At 44.1% G+C, this 19,130-nt stretch overlaps 1 protein-coding gene across 9 annotated transcripts in view; it reads right to left on the bottom strand.

Moving 5' to 3' along the window:
* The window catches only part of LOC139229314 (butyrophilin-like protein 2), a 549,799-nt gene that overhangs the window by 222,419 nt on the left and 308,250 nt on the right, over positions 1-19,130 (bottom strand). The window contains exon 1 of one of the 9 annotated variants that reach the window (XM_070861004.1): positions 6,585-6,627. The exons of the other annotated variants lie outside the window; for them this stretch is intronic. The gene's annotated coding sequence lies outside the window, so the exon portion shown is untranslated. Of the gene's footprint in view, positions 1-6,584; positions 6,628-19,130 lie in introns of those variants that run through there. 9 annotated transcript variants of the gene reach the window in all.

The following is a 19,130-nucleotide window of genomic DNA, read 5'->3' as shown; positions in this document are numbered from 1 at the left end:
GATTGTGCCACTGAGTGCCTTTCTGCCCATATTGTAATAAAGCAGAGGCTGGATTTTCGGTTGGAGGCTTTATCAGGGTGTAATGGCAGCAGGGTGTTAAATTTTGCGAGGGAAATGGTTTGCGTCTGCAGCCACAAAATTCAGCAGTTGGATCCTGAGTGTGGAGCGCAGCGCTAAGGGAGGTGTTCCACACCTCTCCCTAGGCGCTATGCCGACTGAGCAATTGGAAATCCGTTGCTAAAGAGCCGGCCTCGGAGCGCCATTAGAGAGGCTTCGCTGGAAAAAAAAATTGCCAAAAAAAACATTCCAAATACCTTGCTCACCCCGCATAAAGATAAATCTCAAAAATAAAACAAAAAAAACCCAATCACTTACCTCGTGTAGTGACTCCTTCCCACAGCTCGGACCACCCACTATGGGGCACTACGGGTTCCGCTCCAAACAAATTTCACAACTGTGTCGCAACCGGGGGCGTTGCACACTGGCACGACGCTCCCATGCGGTACTGCTCAGTGCCTCCGCAACACCGGCACCAAATATCCCGGCGGGGTGCTGGAAGCTGGAAGCACATTTCCACAGCCATTCCTGCCCCTCTGGGGTGCGAACAGAGGCAGCATCAGAACAAAAATCTAGCCCAAGGTGTTTGAGGTGAACAAGTGTGGTTAACGCAGAGATGATTTATTCTAAGTGGTAGACTCTATTTTCCCATTGAACCCTACAAATGCCATCTTTGATACTTTTGGCTCACGTTGTTATATCAGCCAACAGGATGTAATGTCTGACTGGGTTCTTTGCATTTTATCAATATTTTATGGTCCTGGCCAATATTTATCCATCAATCAACATCATTGAAACAGATTATATGGTCATTATTGCTGGATGTGGGGGCTTGCTGTGTGCAGATTGGCTGCAGTGTTTTCTACATCACAACAGTAACTACACTTCAAAAGTACTTCATTGGCTGTAAAGTGCTTTGGGACATCCTGAGATCATGAAAGGCGCTGTATAAATGCAAGTCCTTTCTTTCTCATCCAAGTTTCTGTGGGCATGCCCATGATGGGAGTGGACTTTTTTTCCTGATATACTTCCAGCTCAGATTAGCATGGATGCGATGTTCAATAAAGCTCTCTCTACTCTGGTCCATCATTGTGCTTGAACACCGACCATAGGAGAGTGCCCAATAAGTGTGATTTCCCTTTCATTTTGTATAACAGATAGATGGCACAACTGGAACAAGGGAAGATGTCTCTCTTGATGACTGCTGGTAGCACCAGTGGGTATCAGTGGGCAAGTCATAGATATTTCAGAGCCAAATGCATACCGACAATATGCCAGAAATAGCAGCGAACCTGGGGACTGGGAGAAATTTAGAACTCAGCAGAGGAGGACAAAGGGTTTGATTAGGGCAGGGAAAATGGAGTACGAGAAGAAGCTTGCAGGGAACATTAAGGTGGATTGCAAAAGTTTCTATAGGTATGTAAAGAGAAAAAGGTTAGTAAAGACAAACGTAGGTCCCCTGCAGTCAGAATCAGGGGAAGTCATAACGGGGAACAAAGAAATGGCGGACCAATTGAACAAGTACTTTGGTTCGGTATTCACTAAGGAGGATACAAACAACCTTCCGGATATAAAAGGGGTCAGAGGGTCTAGTAAGGAGGGGGAACTGAGGGAAATCTTTATTAGTCGGGAAATTGTGTTGGGGAAATTGATGGGATTGAAGGCCGATAAATCCCCAGGGCCTGATGGACTGCATCCCAGAGTACTTAAGGAGGTGGCCTTGGAAATAGCGGATGCATTGACAGTCATTTTCCAACATTCCATTGACTCTGGATCAGTTCCTATGGAGTGGAGGGTAGCCAATGTAACCCCACTTTTTAAAAAAGGAGGGAGAGAGAAAACAGGGAATTATAGACCGGTCAGCTTGACCTCAGTAGTGGGTAAAATGATGGAATCAATTATTAAGGATGTCATAGCAGTGCATCTGGAAAATGGTGACATGATAGGTCCAAGTCAGCATGGATTTGTGAAAGGGAAATCATGCTTGACAAATCTTCTGGAATTTTTTGAGGATGTTTCCAGTAAAGTGGACAAAGGAGAACCAGTTGAAGTGGTATATTTGGACTTTCAGAAGGCTTTCGACAAGGTCCCACACAAGAGATTAATGTGCAAAGTTAAAGCACATGGGATTGGGGGTAGTGTGCTGACGTGGATTGAGAACTGGTTGTCAGACAGGAAGCAAAGAGTAGGAGTAAACGGGTACTTTTCAGAATGGCAGGCAGTGACTAGTGGGGTGCCGCAAGGTTCTGTGCTGGGGCCCCAGCTGTTTACATTGTACATTAATGATTTAGACGAGGGGATTAAATGCAGTATCTCCAAATTTGCGGATGACATTAAGTTGGGTGGCAGTGTGAGCTGCGAGGAGGATGCTATTAGGCTGCAGAGTGACTTGGATAGGTTAGGTGAGTGGGCAAATGCATGGCAGATGAAGTATAATGTGGATAAATGTGAGGTTATCCACTTTGGTGGTAAAAACAGAGAGACAGACTATTATCTGAATGGTGACAGATTAGGAAAAGGGAAGGTGCAACGAGACCTGGGTGTCATGGTACATCAGTCATTGAAGGTTAGCATGCAGGTACAGCAGGCGGTTAAGAAAGCAAATGGCATGTTGGCCTTCATAGCGAGGGGATTTGAATACAGGGGCAGGGAGGTGTTGCTACAGTTGTACAGGGCCTTGGTGAGGCCACACCTGGAGTATTGTGTACAGTTTTGGTCTCCTAACTTGAGGAAGGACATTCTTGCTATTGAGGGAGTGCAGCGAAGATTCACCAGACTGATTCCCGGGATGGCGGGACTGACCTATCAAGAAAGACTGGATCAACTGGGCTTGTATTCACTGGAGTTCAGAAGAATGAGAGGGGACCTCATAGAAACGTTTAAAATTCTGACGGGTTTAGACAGGTTAGATGCAGGAAGAATGTTCCCAATGTTGGGGAAGTCCAGAACCAGGGGTCACAGTCTGAGGATAAGGGGTAAGCCATTTAGGACCGAGATGAGGAGAAACTTCTTCACCCAGAGAGTGGTGAACCTGTGGAATTCTCTACCACAGAAAGTAGTTGAGGCCAATTCACTAAATATATTCAAAAGGGAGTTAGATGAAGTCCTTACTACTCGGGGGATCAAGGGTTATGGCGAGAAAGCAGGAAGGGGGTACTGAAGTTTCATGTTCATCCATGAACTCATTGAATGGCGGTGCAGGCTAGAAGGGCTGAATGGCTTGCTCCTGCACCTATTTTCTATGTTTCTATGTTTCTATGACAATACTGGCAAGTAATGGTTAATTCTACATCTGGATTTGTGTGCGCAAGAGGCACACTGCAGGAGAGTGTTGGTGTTTATAATGATGTTTTGGAATGATACAAAATAATTAAGGGATTAGATTCTCTCAGTTGGGTAGGCTATTTGAGATGGATGGGGATGGTAAGACTAGGTGACATGCATATAAAATCCTTAGGCAAAGAACTAAGTAGATGTTGGAAAGCATCTCTTTACACAGAGAGTCATCTCCTTCTGAAACTATTTACCATGTGGTGAGCATGGATTTCCTACAGTCCTTCAGAAGGGCGGTGGATAAATTCTTGTGAGAGGAGAACAATTCCAATTATAGAGGGTTAAATTTAGGTTAGCTGAGAATAGAAGGATTTATGTGTTATCGGAGTTTCTTGGTATTTTTCCTGAGGTTTATTTTACCTCTTCCAGTAGATTACATGATTACGTATGTGGCTGTACCTTGTTTGAATGGTGCTGGCTTGGTGGACCTTCTTGCTGTATGTTAATATGTTTGAGGAGCAATAAATCCTGGTAAAAACATAACAATCTGGTTTGAGCTCCAATCACACATCTGATGGTGTTCCAGTCACAATCTTGTTGGCAACGGACAATCCAACAACACACCTCCAGTATTTCTAAGGACCCTGGCATGGAGTAAGCTACCCGCATCAACATTCAAGAGTAAGGAATGGGCTTTTTGCTTGCCCCATCATAGACCAACCCAATGAGTTGAATATTTGTAGCTGGGGGTCACCAATGAAAGGTTTCCTATATCAGCAGTGACCATGTGACTTCTTTGCGAGTGAGTCTAGCAACTTAGTGTCAGCCATGCGACTGTTGCTATTACTAAGTTTGTCACTATAATCATTAGGACTTGACATATTGTGGTGTTAAAGGTTTTAAGACAGTCCTAAATAAAAAGAGCCCTACAGCCTCAATCCATTTCCTAGATGGTATTTATAGACGAATCCATGGGGAGTGTTGAGATATCAGAACAATTCAATCTTTAATATGTGCCCCAATTGGACTATTGTAAGATGTCAATTTCCCACTTTGTAGCCTCTCTGAATGAGATTACGAATCAATGTCAAGTTCTGGTTGATTTTCTGCTGTGGACCTATAGCAACAATGAGTTGAGTTCAGGGCTGCCGCAACCTCACTTCATAGAATCATAGAATGATACAGCACTGTAGGAGGCCAGTCGGCCCATCATGCCTGTGCTGGCTCTTTGAAACAACTATCCAATTAGTCCCACTCCTCTGCTCTTTCACCATAGCCCTGTACATTCTACCCCTTCAAGTATACATCTAATTCCATTTTGAAAGTTATTATTGAATCTGCTTACACCACCCTTTCAGGCAGAGAATTCCAGATCATAACAACTTGCTGCGTAAAAATGTTGCCTCTGGTTCTTTTGCAAATTACCTTAAATATGTGTTCTTTGGCTACCGTTCCTTCTGCCACTGGAAACAATTTCTCCTTATTTACCCTATCAAAACCCTTCATAATTTTAAACACCTCTATCAAATCTCCCCTTACACATTGCTCCAAGGAGAACAACCTCAGTTTCTCTAGTGTTCCCACGTAACTGAAGTCTTTCATCCCTGGTACCAGTCTAGAAAATCTCCTCTGCACCCGCTGCCATCCTTCTGAAAGTGTGGTGCTCAGAATTGGCTACAATATTCCAGCTGGGGTCTGACCAGTGATTTATAAGCAATAAATACAGCCAACACAAAGAGGGGACTTTAGGCCCCAAATTTCAATGAGATCTTGGCCTCTTATCCAGTGAAACATCTGGACAGGACCTGGTTCCACCATGATTCTGCCCAATGGAGAGGAGGCTGTGAGATGTTGGCCAGATCATGTGTCTGCTCACCCACCCGCATCTTCCATGGGATGGGTCTTTAGGAGTTATGCCCATTCTGCCCTTATAAGGTCTCAATGGTGAGTGTCCAGTTGAGATATGGCAAGAGTTCGATTGAGACCTTTGGAAAAGCCCCAGAAGCTCTTCAGCCTAAGCTAATCAATCACAGAAAGGATAGATTACCTTTGCTGTATTTGTAAATGACTCCATTCCGAGCAGAAGATTTTGTAAGTTGATGTTTATTCAGCCTAGGAAGGGGGGGATCAGGGCAAGCACCACTTAAGCAGCATTGCAGGTGATGGTGACCCACCCAACCATGCTAATAACCTTGACCCCACAATTTGGGACACGATTTGTAGAAAATCATTTGGGCAGATGTGCGCTCCACTCCACTACACGTGCTAACAGCTCAGGACTCAAGGAATTTTGGCTTCTTTCGTTTCAACAGATAGAGCTGGATTTGAACCCAGATCCCAGAGATGACATTGTGCAACTCTCTGCACCATGCTTTCTTTCTATTCAACATGACCTTAAATGCCATCGTGGAGACACTGTCTACTCTTCCTGGTGGAGAATGAGCTCCATGTGATCATGGTTGAGTTTCTTTTCAACTTCTTACCACTTCCAGGTCATTTTATTTGTATCTAACACAAATTACATAAAATGCTAAACATTAAGAAAACAAAGATTTTGCAAGATCCCTGGTAATAGCAGGAATCAGCAATGTCATCAGCCTCACTTCCTGCTTTGCGTCATCACCAAGGAGCACGTATATGAAGGACAGCATGAGCTAACACAGGAATATCTCCTTCTTAGAAAGAAAGAAGCTGCATTTAAACAGGGCCATTTACAACCTCAGGATGCCCAAAATGCTTTTCAGCCAATGAGTACTTTCGACGTGTTGTAAAAGAGGAAATGCAGCTACCAATTTGTGCACAGCAATGTCACACAAACAGCAATTCGATAATGATCAGATAATCTGTTTTAGTGATGTTGGTTGAGGAATGAATGTTGGCCAGGACACTGGGGAGAATTACCCTGATCTTCTTCGAATAGTCCACCTAAGAGGGAAGACACAACCTCGGTTTAAAGTCTCATCTGAAAGATGGCACCTCTGACAGTGCAGCACTCTCTCAGTACTGAACTGGAGTGCCAGCCTGGATTATGTGCTCGAGTCTCTGGAGTGGGACTAAAACCCACAGCCTACTGACTCAGAGGTGAATGTGCTACCACTGAGCCACGACTGCCACACTGTATCATATTGTACTTCACCTAACTGAGCAGTAATTGATGCCGACATTGATGACTGAAATGGAAAGTATTCACCAGCATTGAAATCCCTCAATTTGAACAAAAAAACTTTAAAAAAGATTTTTAAATTTTCACTTACAAGATTTTACTGGATAATCCTGTTGAAATCTCTTGGTTGTGACATAAATGGTGTTGAGATATATCAACTTGTGTGTGCCACTGTGACCAAAAAAACAGGTTTTCCTGAGTATTTCCTTGGCAAATAGGAAAAGAAAGTTAATTCAATTTGTTCAGTGAACATTGCCCTGAACATTGCCTTACTGAAACCTCCAGCTCCCACTCCCCTCCACACAAATGCAGCAGTAAAAACTCAAGCCTCCATAAATGTTTCCTGAAGGAGTAAAAATTGCCCCTTTAATACATAAAAATTGGACCTAAAAAAAAACTTGTCCTTAATTTAACTTTCTAGGTGCATTTAAACTACAACTGCTGGTCTGAAACCCATAGATGCAGTTTGGGTTTCAGCTGGAATTATCCTATTTCACTGCATGTTTACTGTACGTGCGTACTGTACATGCATTAAAATTAATGTCAGGTAGGTGTTGAAAGTATTGAGGTCCAAGGTACACCGGGGCACTTCTGTTACACCTGGTTTGACACTACACTGGATTTACTCCTGAATAGAGGTGAGACTACTGCCCTGCTCTTATCTATCCTGACTTTAAATTTACACAAATTTAAAGGTGATACACAGACGAAGCTGCTTTGCACCAAAGCTAAGTTTTAGAACGTAAGAACATAAGAAATAGGAACAGCAGTAGGCCATACGGCCCCTCGAGCCTGCTCTGCCATTCAATAGGATCATGGCTGATCTGATCATGGACTCAGCTCCACTTCCCTGCCCGCTCCCCATAACTCCTTAACCGCTTATCGTTTAAGAAACTGTTTATTTCTGTCTTAAATTTATTTAATGTCACAGCTTCCACAGCTCTCTGAGTCAGCGAATTCCACAGATTTACAACCCTTTGAGAGAAGAAATTTCTCCTCATCTCTGTTTTAAATGGGCCGCCCCTTATTCTAAGATCATGCTCTCTAGTTCTAGTCTCCCCATCAGTGTAAACATCCTCTCTGCATCCACCTTGTCAAGCCTCCTCATAATCTTATATGTTTCGATAAGATCAACTCTCATTCTTCTGAATTCCAATGAGTAGAGGCCCAACCTACTCAACCTTTCCTCATAAGTCAACCCCCTCATCTCCGGAATCAACCTAGTGAACTGTCTCCAAAGCAAGTATATCCTTTCGTAAATATGGAAACCAAAACTGCATGCAGTATTCCAGGTGCGGCCTCACCAATACCTTATATAGTTGTAGCAAGACTTTCCTGCTTTTATACTCCATCCCCTTTACAATAAAGGCCAAGATACCATTGGCCTTCCTGATCACTTGCTGTACCTGCATACTATCCTTTTGCGTTTCATGCATAAGTACCCCCAGGTCCCACTGTACTGCGGCACTTTGCAATCTTTCTCCATTTAAATAATAACTTGCTGTTTGATTTTTTTTCTGCCAAAGTGCATGACCTCACACTTTCCAACATTATACTCCATCTGCCAAATTTTTGCCCACTCACAGCTCATGTCCTTTTGCAGATTTTTTGTGTCCTCCTCACACATTGCTTTTCCTCCCATCTTTGTATCATCAGCAAACTTGGCTACGTTACACTCAGTCCCTTCTTCCAAGTCGTTAATATAGATTGTAAATAGTTGGTGTCCCAGCACTGATCCCTGCGGCAACCCACTAGTTACTGGTTGCCAAACATTTATCATGATTCTCTGTCTTCTGGTAGTTAACTAATCCTCTATCCATGCTAATATATTACCTCCAACCCCATGAACTTTTATCTTGTGCCTTAACCTTTTAGTGTAAATGCACCCATTGCAAACTCCAGCCCCTATTGGCAAGCAAAAAAAAAGGTGTTCACTTCAGGAGATCGACTCAGGTCTGATTCTAACACCAAACTTCATGGTATTGCAGAGAAATAGCCCCCTATTCCCCGTCCCTTTTAAATTCTGCGGTTTTTAAAGCCAGTGTCCAACTTGCCATCTTTTATTGGAGATTCTGTAGATTTGACGACGAAAAATGCAGATCCTTTATGCGTCCCATGTGCCTCATAATTGTTTACTTTGCATTGTTAATTGTTCTCATTAACAAAAAATGCTCTGGTTTAAAAGCCAAGCCCTTTGGAGAAGGCCTTGTGTAACACTGAGGCATTATCTGTGTTTTATATGGAAAATATTGCATAGTGGCATTTTTAAATTGCCAGTTTTGTGTAGATTTATGCAAAACAATAATGTTCCAGTTCACTTAATTTGTCAAGATTATAATGTAAGGACATGCTTCTTGGGGAATTTGCTCTTGGCTAAATTTTATGAGTTAGTATTCCCGACACAGAGTTTTGCACAATGGCCACGTATATCAAGAATTTGGGGGTGAAGGTCAATCACGGGCACGATCTTCCATTTAATTTTAACTTATGAAAAATCATGGTGGCCTTTTTGCTTCTGCGCTCTCATTCCTGTTGTGTAAAGTTCTGTACTGGGACTGCTTGTCCATAAAACCTACTTCTGTCTTATCAGATGGCAAGTCAGAGAGAGAATTGAGAAAGTACAGCTTACACGCTAATATATATGGACCTACTCTAGAGGGAGTAAGAGAGCTGTGAGTAATCTCATCATGCAGCAAGATTCTAGCTCATTTGTTTATAACATTGGCGAGAATCAAAGCCTCTGCTTGACCATTGCAAGGTTTACTTTCTGGTCAAGCTAGTGAGTTCTGATTCGAAGTGGTGTTTGAATGGGTAAAAAACTGAGTCTGAACCTAGGCTAACCTGAGCTATACCATCTCCACTTGTCTATATTAACAGGGACATCATTCAATTCACAGCTTGAACATTTTTTTCCAACAGGTAAGATCTTACGGAAGTTATTAAAAATATGGAAGGGATTTTGAAGTACACTTAGAGAGTTAGGTCTTGATTTTGCGTGATAAAACGGGTGATAGCAGGTTGACCAATGGGGGGGAAAAAAATCAGGAGAAATGTAAAAACAGACTACACAAAATTAAGATCTACTCCAGAAACTGAGCTGAAGAATTCACATTGTACAAACTTTCCAATCACTCTGGGCTGTCACACAACATCACAGTGCAATCTTCATTTGTCTGAACTCCTTGAGACTACAACTCTAAAAACCAGCTGGTTCACAAATGTCCTTCAGGGAAGGGAACTCACCACCCCTACCTGGTCAGGCCTATTTGCGATGCCACAATGTTGTTGACTCTTAATGACCTCAGGGCAACAAGGAATGGGCAATAAATACTGCCTTGAGTTTACAAGGTTGAGAGGTGATCTAATCGAGATGTTTAAAATTTTAAAGGGATTCGATAGAGTACATACAAAAATAAACTATTTCCACTGGTAGGGGAATCCAAAATAAATGGGCATAATCTTAAAATTAGAACTAGGCCATTTAGGAGTGGAATCAGGAAGCAAAGAGTACTGGAAATCTGGAGCTTTCTCTCCCAAAAGACTGTGGATGCTGGGTCAATTGAAATTTTCAAGAGTGAAATAGTGAAAATAGATTTCTGTAAGGTAAGAATATCAAGGAATACGGAACGAATGCAGGTAAATGGAAGTAAGGTACAGATCAACCAGGATCTAATTGAATGTGCAGTACAGGATTACTGGGCTGAATGGTCTACTCATGTTCCTATGTTCCTTGCTAGTGTAACCCACATTCCAAGATCAAATAAGAAAAGCTTTTATCCCGGAGCGTATCTTCTGATTTTTTTTTCCCATTGGTTGATTCGCTAACACAAGTTCATTTTTTTATTGCGAAACATGCCTTTAGATGCAACAAGAACTTGTATTTATATAGCGCCTTTAATGTAGTAAAACGTCCCAAGGCACTTCACAGGAGTATTATGAGACAAAAAATTTGACACCGATCTGCATAAGGAGAAATTAGGGCAGGTGACCAAAAGCTTGATCAAAGAGGTAGTTTTTATGGAGTGCCTTAAAGGAGGAAAGAGAGGTAGAGAGGCGGAGAGGTTAGGCAGGAAATTCCAGAGCTTAGGGCCAAGGCAACAAAAGACACGGCCACCAATGATTGAGCGATTACAATCAGAGATGCTCAAGAGGGTAGAATTAGAGGAACGCAGAGAGTTGTGGGGCTGAAGGAGATTACAGAGATAGGGAAGGATGAGGCCATGGAGGGATTTGAAAACAAGGTTGAGAATTTTGAAATCGAGGCATTGCTTAACCGGGAGCCAATGTAGATCAGAGAGCACAGGGCTGATGGGTGAACGGTACTTGGTGTGAGTTAGGACACAGCAGCTGAGTTTTGGATCACCTCAAGTTTACATAGGGTAGAATGTGGGAGGCCAGACAGGAGTGCGTTGGAATAGTGAAGTCTAGAGATAACAAAGGCATGGATGAGGGTTTCACCAGCAGATGAGCTGAGGCAAGGGCGGAGACGGGCGATGTTATGGAGGTGGAAATAGGCGGTCTTAGTTATACTGCGGATATGTGGTCAAAAGCTCACCTCAGGGTCAAATATGACACCAAGGTTGCGAACAGTGTGGTTCAGCCTCAAACAGAAGTTGGGGAGAGGGATGCGGACAGTGGCTAGGGAACAGAATTTGTGGCGGGGACCAAAAACAATGACTTTGGTCTTCCCAATATTTAATTGGAGAAAATTTCTGTTCATCCAGAACTGGATGTCGGACAAGCAGTCTGACAATTTAGAGACCGTCGAGAGAAGTGGCAGTGAGGTAGAACATGGTGTCATCAGCATAAATGTGGAAACTGACACTGTATTTTTGGATGATGTCACCATGGGGCAACATGTAGATGAGAAATAGGAGGGAGCCAAGGATAGATCCTTGGGGAACACCAAAGATAACAATGCGGGAGCGGGAAGAGAAGCCATTGCAGGTGATTTGCTGGCTACGATTAGATAGATAAGTATGGAACCAGGCGAGTGCAGTCCCACCCAGCTGGACAATGGTGGAGAGACGTTGGAGAAGGATAGGGTGGTCAACCGTGTCAAAGGCCGCAGACAAGTCAAGAAGGACGAGGAAGGATAGTTTATCTTTGTCATAGTCACAAAAGATGACATTTGTGACTTTGATGAGAGCCATTTCGGTACTGTGGCAGGTGCGGAAACAGAATTGGAGGGATTCAAACATGGAGTTGCGGGAAAGATGGACAAGGATTTGAGAGGCGACAATATATTCAAGGATTTTGGAGAGGAAAGGGAGGTTGGAGGTGGGGCGGTAGTTTGCAAGGAGGGGTGAAGGGTTGGTTTTTTGAGCAGAGGGGTGATGACGGCAGATTTGAGGGAGAGGGGGACAGCACCTGAGAGAGAACCATTGGCAATGTCAGCTAACATGGGAGCCAGAAAAAGAAGTTGGGTGGTCAGCAGTTTGGTGAGAATAGGGTCAGGGGAGCAGGAAGTGGGTCTTATGCACAAGATGAGTTTGCAGAGATCATGAGGGGAGATCAGAGAGAAACTGGAGAAAGATGTGAGGTCAGAGCTAAGGCAGGGGGGATCCTTAGAGGAAGTTTGGCCCAGTGGGATAGGGGAAGGAAGGGAAGAGGTAGCTGAATGGATGGTCTCAATCTTAAAGGCAAAGAAGTCCATGAGCTCCTTACACTTATTGTTGGAGATGAGAGTGGAGACTGGGGAGAGGGGTTTATGAAGACAGTTCACAGTGGAGAATAGAAGCTGGGATTTATCGTTGCATTCCAGAATGATTCTGGAATAATAATCAATTTTGGCAGATTGCCAATATAATAAGCAATTTTGGCAGATTGGCGATGATGCTTTATGTGGTCAAGCCAGATCTGGCGGTGATTGGCTAAATCAGTTGTCCGCCACATCCGTTCAAGTCTACGTTTCTTGGACTTAAGGGAGCAAAGATGAGGGCCATACCAGGGGGAATGGCCAGGGTGAGAGAAATTGTTTTAATAGGGACTAGGGCATCAAAGGTGGTGGTGAGGATGTGATTGGGCAGATCGGTGGCTGCAGAAATGTCATGGTGAATGGAGGGCCAAAGGTTGGACATTTGATAGTTCATAAGTGCAGTTGTAAGTGAGCTTTTTCCAGCGGCGGACACAGAAGGAGGTAGGGTTGAGGGTTGGGCGCGGAGCGGGGGGGCGTGGAAGGAGGATGTGGGTGGAGAGCGATATCAGGAAGTGGTCTTATCTGCGATTGACACGATGGGAGTAGTGAGACCACGAGAGATGGCAAGGTTGAGGGGGTGGCCGTGAACATGGGTTGGGGAGTTTACATTGAGGGAGAGATACAGTAGATGCCTAATCAAGAAACAATTCAATCAGCACAATATTGTATTGCTGTAGAGTTACACAAGATGGAGCTGGCAAATGAGGTTGTATCATGCTGTCCATTATCTATCTGACACAAACCTATTGCTCTGTGTTTGCATTGGGCCTGTGACAAGGACCTTTCAGATACTCTGTGCTGTGCAGGCACTGTTGTAGGAGAATACTACTTGATTGTACCATTAAAGTGCTGCACATTGTGTGAAGCCCTTGACTTTTTCTACAAGAATGTTACTTCATTGTCAACTACACATCATCACTAGTTGTTCCAGAGTTAAATCCATGTTAGTTTATTTATAGAATTAAACATTAAGGCTCCAAAATTCTATCATGTGAGAAGAGAGTGCTGCAATGTGCCTGCCTAGGACCTCTGCCACTGTCATTGCCAAAGTTTATGGGGTCAAGGGGATGCCCCTTCTTTTGACTGGAATTGGTGGATGCCCATGCTAGTAAGGGTGAATCTAGAATGCTCGCCATTACATACACACCGGGTCTGGTGTAGGTAGCCTGGCTGGTGGCGGGTGTTAGAGACCCTGCCAGGAAAAGCAACTTAGCTGCCCCAAGGAGGGGGACACAAATGATTTTTTAAAGAAAAAGACTTGGCTCCTTTTCAGGGATCCTGCCTGTATCTCCAGGCGGGCCCCGCTGCTGCCCCTGGTCTGACAACAATGTCAAGAGATATCCTTGGTGAAAAGGGATTTGGTCTGATTTAGCTGCAGATACAAAATGGAGTGAGCTTAGCCCCAAATTCACAACAGCGCCCCTTAAAGCAGAAGTATGAAATGTTTCATTTACCACAGTAAGCATCCTGCAGCATCTCTGAACGAATTTGCCAATTAGCCATGAATTAGGACAGTTTGTGCTGTGGGCCCAAGCCCATTTGCAGCTAACTAAATTGATTCACAGAGGACCTTATTGCTGACAGACGGAGAAAGATTTCATCCGACTTTCAGATGAGACATTACGTTGAGACTCCGTTTGCCTATTATGTGAATGTAACAGGCCCATGATACTATCTGAAGAAGAGCAGGGAGGTTTCCTGGTGTTCTGGCCAATATTCATCCATCTCAACCAATGCCATAAAAAAAATGAACTGCTCATATCCATATTTGTGGGAGCTTGCTGTGTGTAGATTGGCTGCTGCATTTGCAAAATGGTACTACCCTTCAAATGTAATTTATTGGCTGTGAATCATTTTACGATGTTTTAAGGATGTGAAAGGTGTTACATTCATTATTACTAAAGTTAATTCCTTTTCTCCCTATTTACTCTATTAAAACCCCATATAACTTTGAACACATGTTTTATCTGAAATGCCATGGTCTGATTAGGCACACCTCCACCAACCATATGCTGGATCCCGCTGAAGACTATGGGCATGGGAATTCCCGACATGGGGAATCCTCTCAACCCCCCCCACCCCTTCCAATGATGGTCTTTTAAATTGTGGGGAGCGGCTTCATTCCCAAAAGATCATCCCACAAAATTGTGACCCGGCATATCCAGAAATGGTGAGAATGTGGAACTCGCTACCACAGGGAGTGATGGCGGCAAATAGTATAGACGCATTTAAGGGGAAGCTAGATAAGCATATGAGGGAGACTGGAATAGAGGGTTACACTGATAGAGTTAGATAAGGAAGGATGAGAGAAGGCTCAAGTAGAGCATGGATTGGTTGGGCCGAATGACCTGTTTCTGTGCTGTATAATTTATGTAATTCTATGTAACATCTAAGTCACAGACTAGATTATGGCTATCCTTGGGCTACTCCCAATGAAGTTATGGTGAGAGTATACCAGAATGGCTATGGACATTCAGGAGCAAAGCTATTAAAAATCTTTGGCCCTGAATTTGGTGGAAGCTAAGGTCCGCCCAAGTGCCACCCAAAAGACTGTTGAGATCCTGATGGTACTTTGGGCGGGACTTTCACGAAAAACTCCTGGAAAGACCGCCCGGCGGCAAAAAAAAGACTTACGCCATGAATCTGGGCGGCAGTGGGCGGGAGATCCCAATCTCAGCGGCAAATGCGATCCGAGGATTGAGTCGGGCACTTGGGCAGCTCCCGCTGGCTGCCACCCAGATTGGCAGCGGAAGTCCCTCTTTTGCCGCCCACCGACCTTTGAAAGACCTTTTGGATGAAAACCCTGCCCAAAGTACCGTCAGATACCTCAGTGGCCTTTGGGCGGGCGGGGCACTTCACCAATTTCGGTCCCCTTTGTCTTTTGCAACCATCCTCATCATAGGCAGTCCCTCGAAATTGAGGAAGACTTGCTTCCACTCTAAAAATGAGTTCCCAGGTGACTGTACAGTCCAATATGGGAATTACAGTCTCTGTCACAGCTGGGACAACAGTGGTTGAAGGAAAGGGTGGGTGGGTAGTCTGGTTTTCTGCATGCTCCTTCTGTTATCTGCGTTTGGTTTCTGCATGATCTCGGCAACGAGACTCGAGGTGCTCAGTGCCCTCCCGGATGCTCTTCCTCCACTTAGGGCGGTCTTGGGCCAGAGATTCCCAGGTGCCGGTGGGGATGTTGCACTTTATCAAACAATAATATAGCCCCAAAGCGGCGATGACAACAGAAGCAATGCCGCAGAAAAATCAACGCCGGGGCACTCAAAGACCCAGTTAAGGGAGCCCTATACAGCCAGCTCCTCACCGCCAATCTGGCGACTCTCGCCGATCCTGTGACGGAGAGCGCCCACTGCACCTGAACTGCCCTCAAGGCCACCATAACCAGCGCCTGCAAAGAGACACTCGGTCACTCAACCAGGAAACTGGTTTGACGAGAACGACCAGGAGATCCAGGAGCTAATACACCACAAGCGCGGTGCATTTCTGAACTTAAAGCAGCAACCTAATTCGGGAGCAGCAAAGCAGCTTTACAGACGGTTGAAGGCCGAGGTCCAACAAAAAACCCGCGACCTAAAGAATAGATGGTGGGTGGAGAAAGCACAGGAGATCCAGCAGCTGGCCGACAGCCATGACGTGCGAGGATTCTTTTGCAACCAAGTTCAGTGTCACAGCCTTTCATGCTACCCTTTGTTTTATTCATACTAATATGGCCATTGCCCCCCTGAACTTCCTCTCTTGTTTCTCCCAAACACCAAGTTACCATATAGATCTATAATTTCTGTATTGAAATCGAAACTCATTTCACCCATCTCTTACACCATCTCATTCTTTCTCAGGACCTCAAAAACAATGGAGCTCTTCCCAAGCTTTTAAAAATCCAAGCTATAAATGGAAAATATCACTGGTGTAGCCGGAGGTGCTCTTCTAAGGCTGGGGTTTGTGGGGCATTGATGGCTTTACTCTGCCTCTAATCTTGGTATACCAAGCTTCAGAGTACTTGATGATGACACTGGGCACCTGAAATGTAAAGTGCACCACTAGCATGCTTCACCTCAACAAATACAAAATTCACAATAAAATAAGGTTTTCAAAATTCCAAAGTTTGGTGATTCCTAACTTTTTGATTTATCTTGTCATCTCTCTAATGCTTATCAAATGTGTGGCTGTCCTGAATAGTGTTCATAGAATATAAAATAGAATCATAGAAATTTACAACACGGAAGGAGGCCATTTTGGCCCATCGTGTCCGCACTGGCCGACAAAGAGCTATCCAGCCTAATCCCACTTTCCAGCTCTTGGTCTGTATAGGTTACAGTACTTCAAGTGCATATTCAAGCACTTTTTAAATGTGGTGAGGGTTTCTGCTTCCACCACCCTTTCAGGCAGTGAGTTCCAGACCCCCACCAGCCACTAGGTAAAAAATTGTCCCCTCAAATCTCCTTTAAACCTGCTACTAATTACTTTAAATCTATGCCCCCTGGTTGTTGACCCCTCTACTAAGGAAAATAGGTCCTTCCTATCCACTTTTTGACCCTTCACTTCGGTTTATCCGTTAAAACAATTACTTTAAGAAGGCAAAGTGTTGAACCTGCTGTGTAATCAAGAAAGAAGTTGGAAATTTAAATTTTATTGCTTAAAAATGTCTTTGTCAGATCAGGTGATGCGCATCCTTGCAAAATGGAGGCAAGGATTTTGCTCTTCTACATTTGTCAGGCTATGGTCTTCTGCCAATGGAGGAAAATCAAAAGGCTGATAAACACAGAGGTGGAAAACTCCAGTTTGAGTGTCTGATAGAAGCTTTGAGGGGCTCTTGTAAGAAAGTCCCTCACCTGGGAGAAATCAGCGGCATAGATCACCAGGAAAACAACAGGTGATTTGTGTCGCTGGGAATAAGTCCCAGTAACAACTCACCAATAACACCCCCCCAAAAATAGTGAAAGACTAAAAAGACTTTGGGCACAATAAAGCTTTCGGAGTTCAGCTCCTTTTGCATTGATTGACAGGTGCAGGTTTGTTGAAGGTGCTGTAGATAGTAATTTATATACAAATGCGCTACTTAATCATTGAAGAGGCAACTAATGGAGGCAGAATGTGTAGAAAGTATAAAAACAGAACAAAATGCATGTTATTAAGGAAAGGTAGAGTAAATAATAAATGAACTTTGCATGTTTTACAGCCTTTTTTTCTATGCATGAATATTAAAACAAGCAAAAAATGCGAATTTTTACCCAGATGAAGAGAAAACCCAGATTGCAAGAAAGCGTACAAGGAACAAACAAGACATGGAAAACAAAGTCATTAATGTATTTTTAATGGGTCTCTCCGCTATGTAACACAGCACGATGCGAATGTAAAAGGCTTGTAGACAAATCATGAAAGTTTGGATTGACAGCTCTGCTTGGCTGGATGTATGAAAAACATGTTGAAAATTTCATAAATACACGCACTTTCAATCTCATCATATTGCAAATATGTTCAAGCTCTTCTGGTTGCCAAATAGAATAAAACATTTTTAGATGGACAGACGGTAGCCTGAAATATTCCACTCTTTGTGTCAAGGATAAACTATGTGGAATTATATGAAACATGTCTACTGAATGTGCAGTGTGGGTTTTATCCGTGTGACCTGCGTAAAAGGCAGCCCACAGTAATTCAAATTAACAGGTAAGCTCTGTGAGAGAGTGCAGAGATGGCTGGTTTGTAGTTGTCCCTGTAACTATAAGACTATACCTGTATCTGTGGGAGTAATTTTAACCCCAAACAACTGGTGGGTTGGGGTCGGCTGGAAGGTTAAAGAGTTAAAAAACTGAATCCCGACCCAAACCCGCCCACTTCCGGTTTTAATGGAGGCGAGATGGGAGGCAGGTTGCCCATTGAAATATTATAATGAGACTGTTGTGCCTCATGGTGATCCACGATTTCAAATTTAACTCTGGCTGGCTGGGTTTCCCAGGCCTCGGGAAACCCACCAGCTAAAGGCAGGCGAGGACTGCCTTTACACTTACCTGCTGGATCCAGCATCCCTGCCTTACCTATCCCCCGCGATCAGACAATCCCTGACCCTTTCGATGTCCTCCAACCTTCCCCCGAGGTCTCCGACTTTCCCCCACGAGGCCTCCGATCTTCCCCCGAATTGTCCCCCGAGACCTCCAATCCCCGCTCCGGCCTCCTCCCTCCGGCCCTCGATCGCCTTCCCAATCTTCCGATCTTCCCCCTCTGGCCCTCAATCACCCTCTAGGGTTCCCACTAGTGCTGCAGGCCTACCCACCCACAGCCAGCCAGCCTCTCCATCTAGCTAGCTGCGGGTGGGAAACAGAGCTTTGAAATGTTAATCAGGCCCTGCCGTTAAGTTCGGCAAGGCAAGAGGGAAATGCGTTCTCCTGAGGTTCCTGACCACTTTCTAGCCCCCCCACTCCTGACTCAGCTCCAGATTAAAATTCCTGCCTTTGTGTCTATACCTTCTACTGCTGGGTATGAATGATTAGATCAACTAGGGGTCTTCTGCTTTGAAAATAGATATCTCAAAATGAGCCTTATAGAGGTATATAAGATACTCAAGGGTACAGAGGAAGTAAACTGAAGCCAATGCTTTTTGCTACATCAGGGCTGCTGGATAAAGGGGCACAATTTCAGGGTTGTGTAGAGCAAGTTTAGGATAGGGTCGGGGAAGTAGTGCTTTATAAATAAAAAAACGACCGTGCATTCATGCCCACCGGACATCCCAAAGCGCTTTACAGCCAATGAAGTACATTTGAAGTGTAATTACTGTTGTAATGTAGGAAATGCAGCAGCTAATTTGCGCATAAACTGCAATGTGATAATGACCAGATAATCTGTTTTTGTGATGTTGAATGATGGATAAATATTGACCAGGACACGAGGGGGATTGGCGGCTGAAATCAGGTGCTAGGAATGGTGGCTGAGGCCAGG

Source organism: Pristiophorus japonicus, chromosome 18 (genome assembly GCF_044704955.1).
Source record: "Pristiophorus japonicus isolate sPriJap1 chromosome 18, sPriJap1.hap1, whole genome shotgun sequence".
In the NCBI taxonomy this organism is placed as follows: domain Eukaryota; kingdom Metazoa; phylum Chordata; class Chondrichthyes; family Pristiophoridae; genus Pristiophorus; species Pristiophorus japonicus.
The sequence above is the reverse complement of the archived record's forward strand: the minus strand, read 5'-3'. Positions and strand labels throughout refer to the sequence as shown.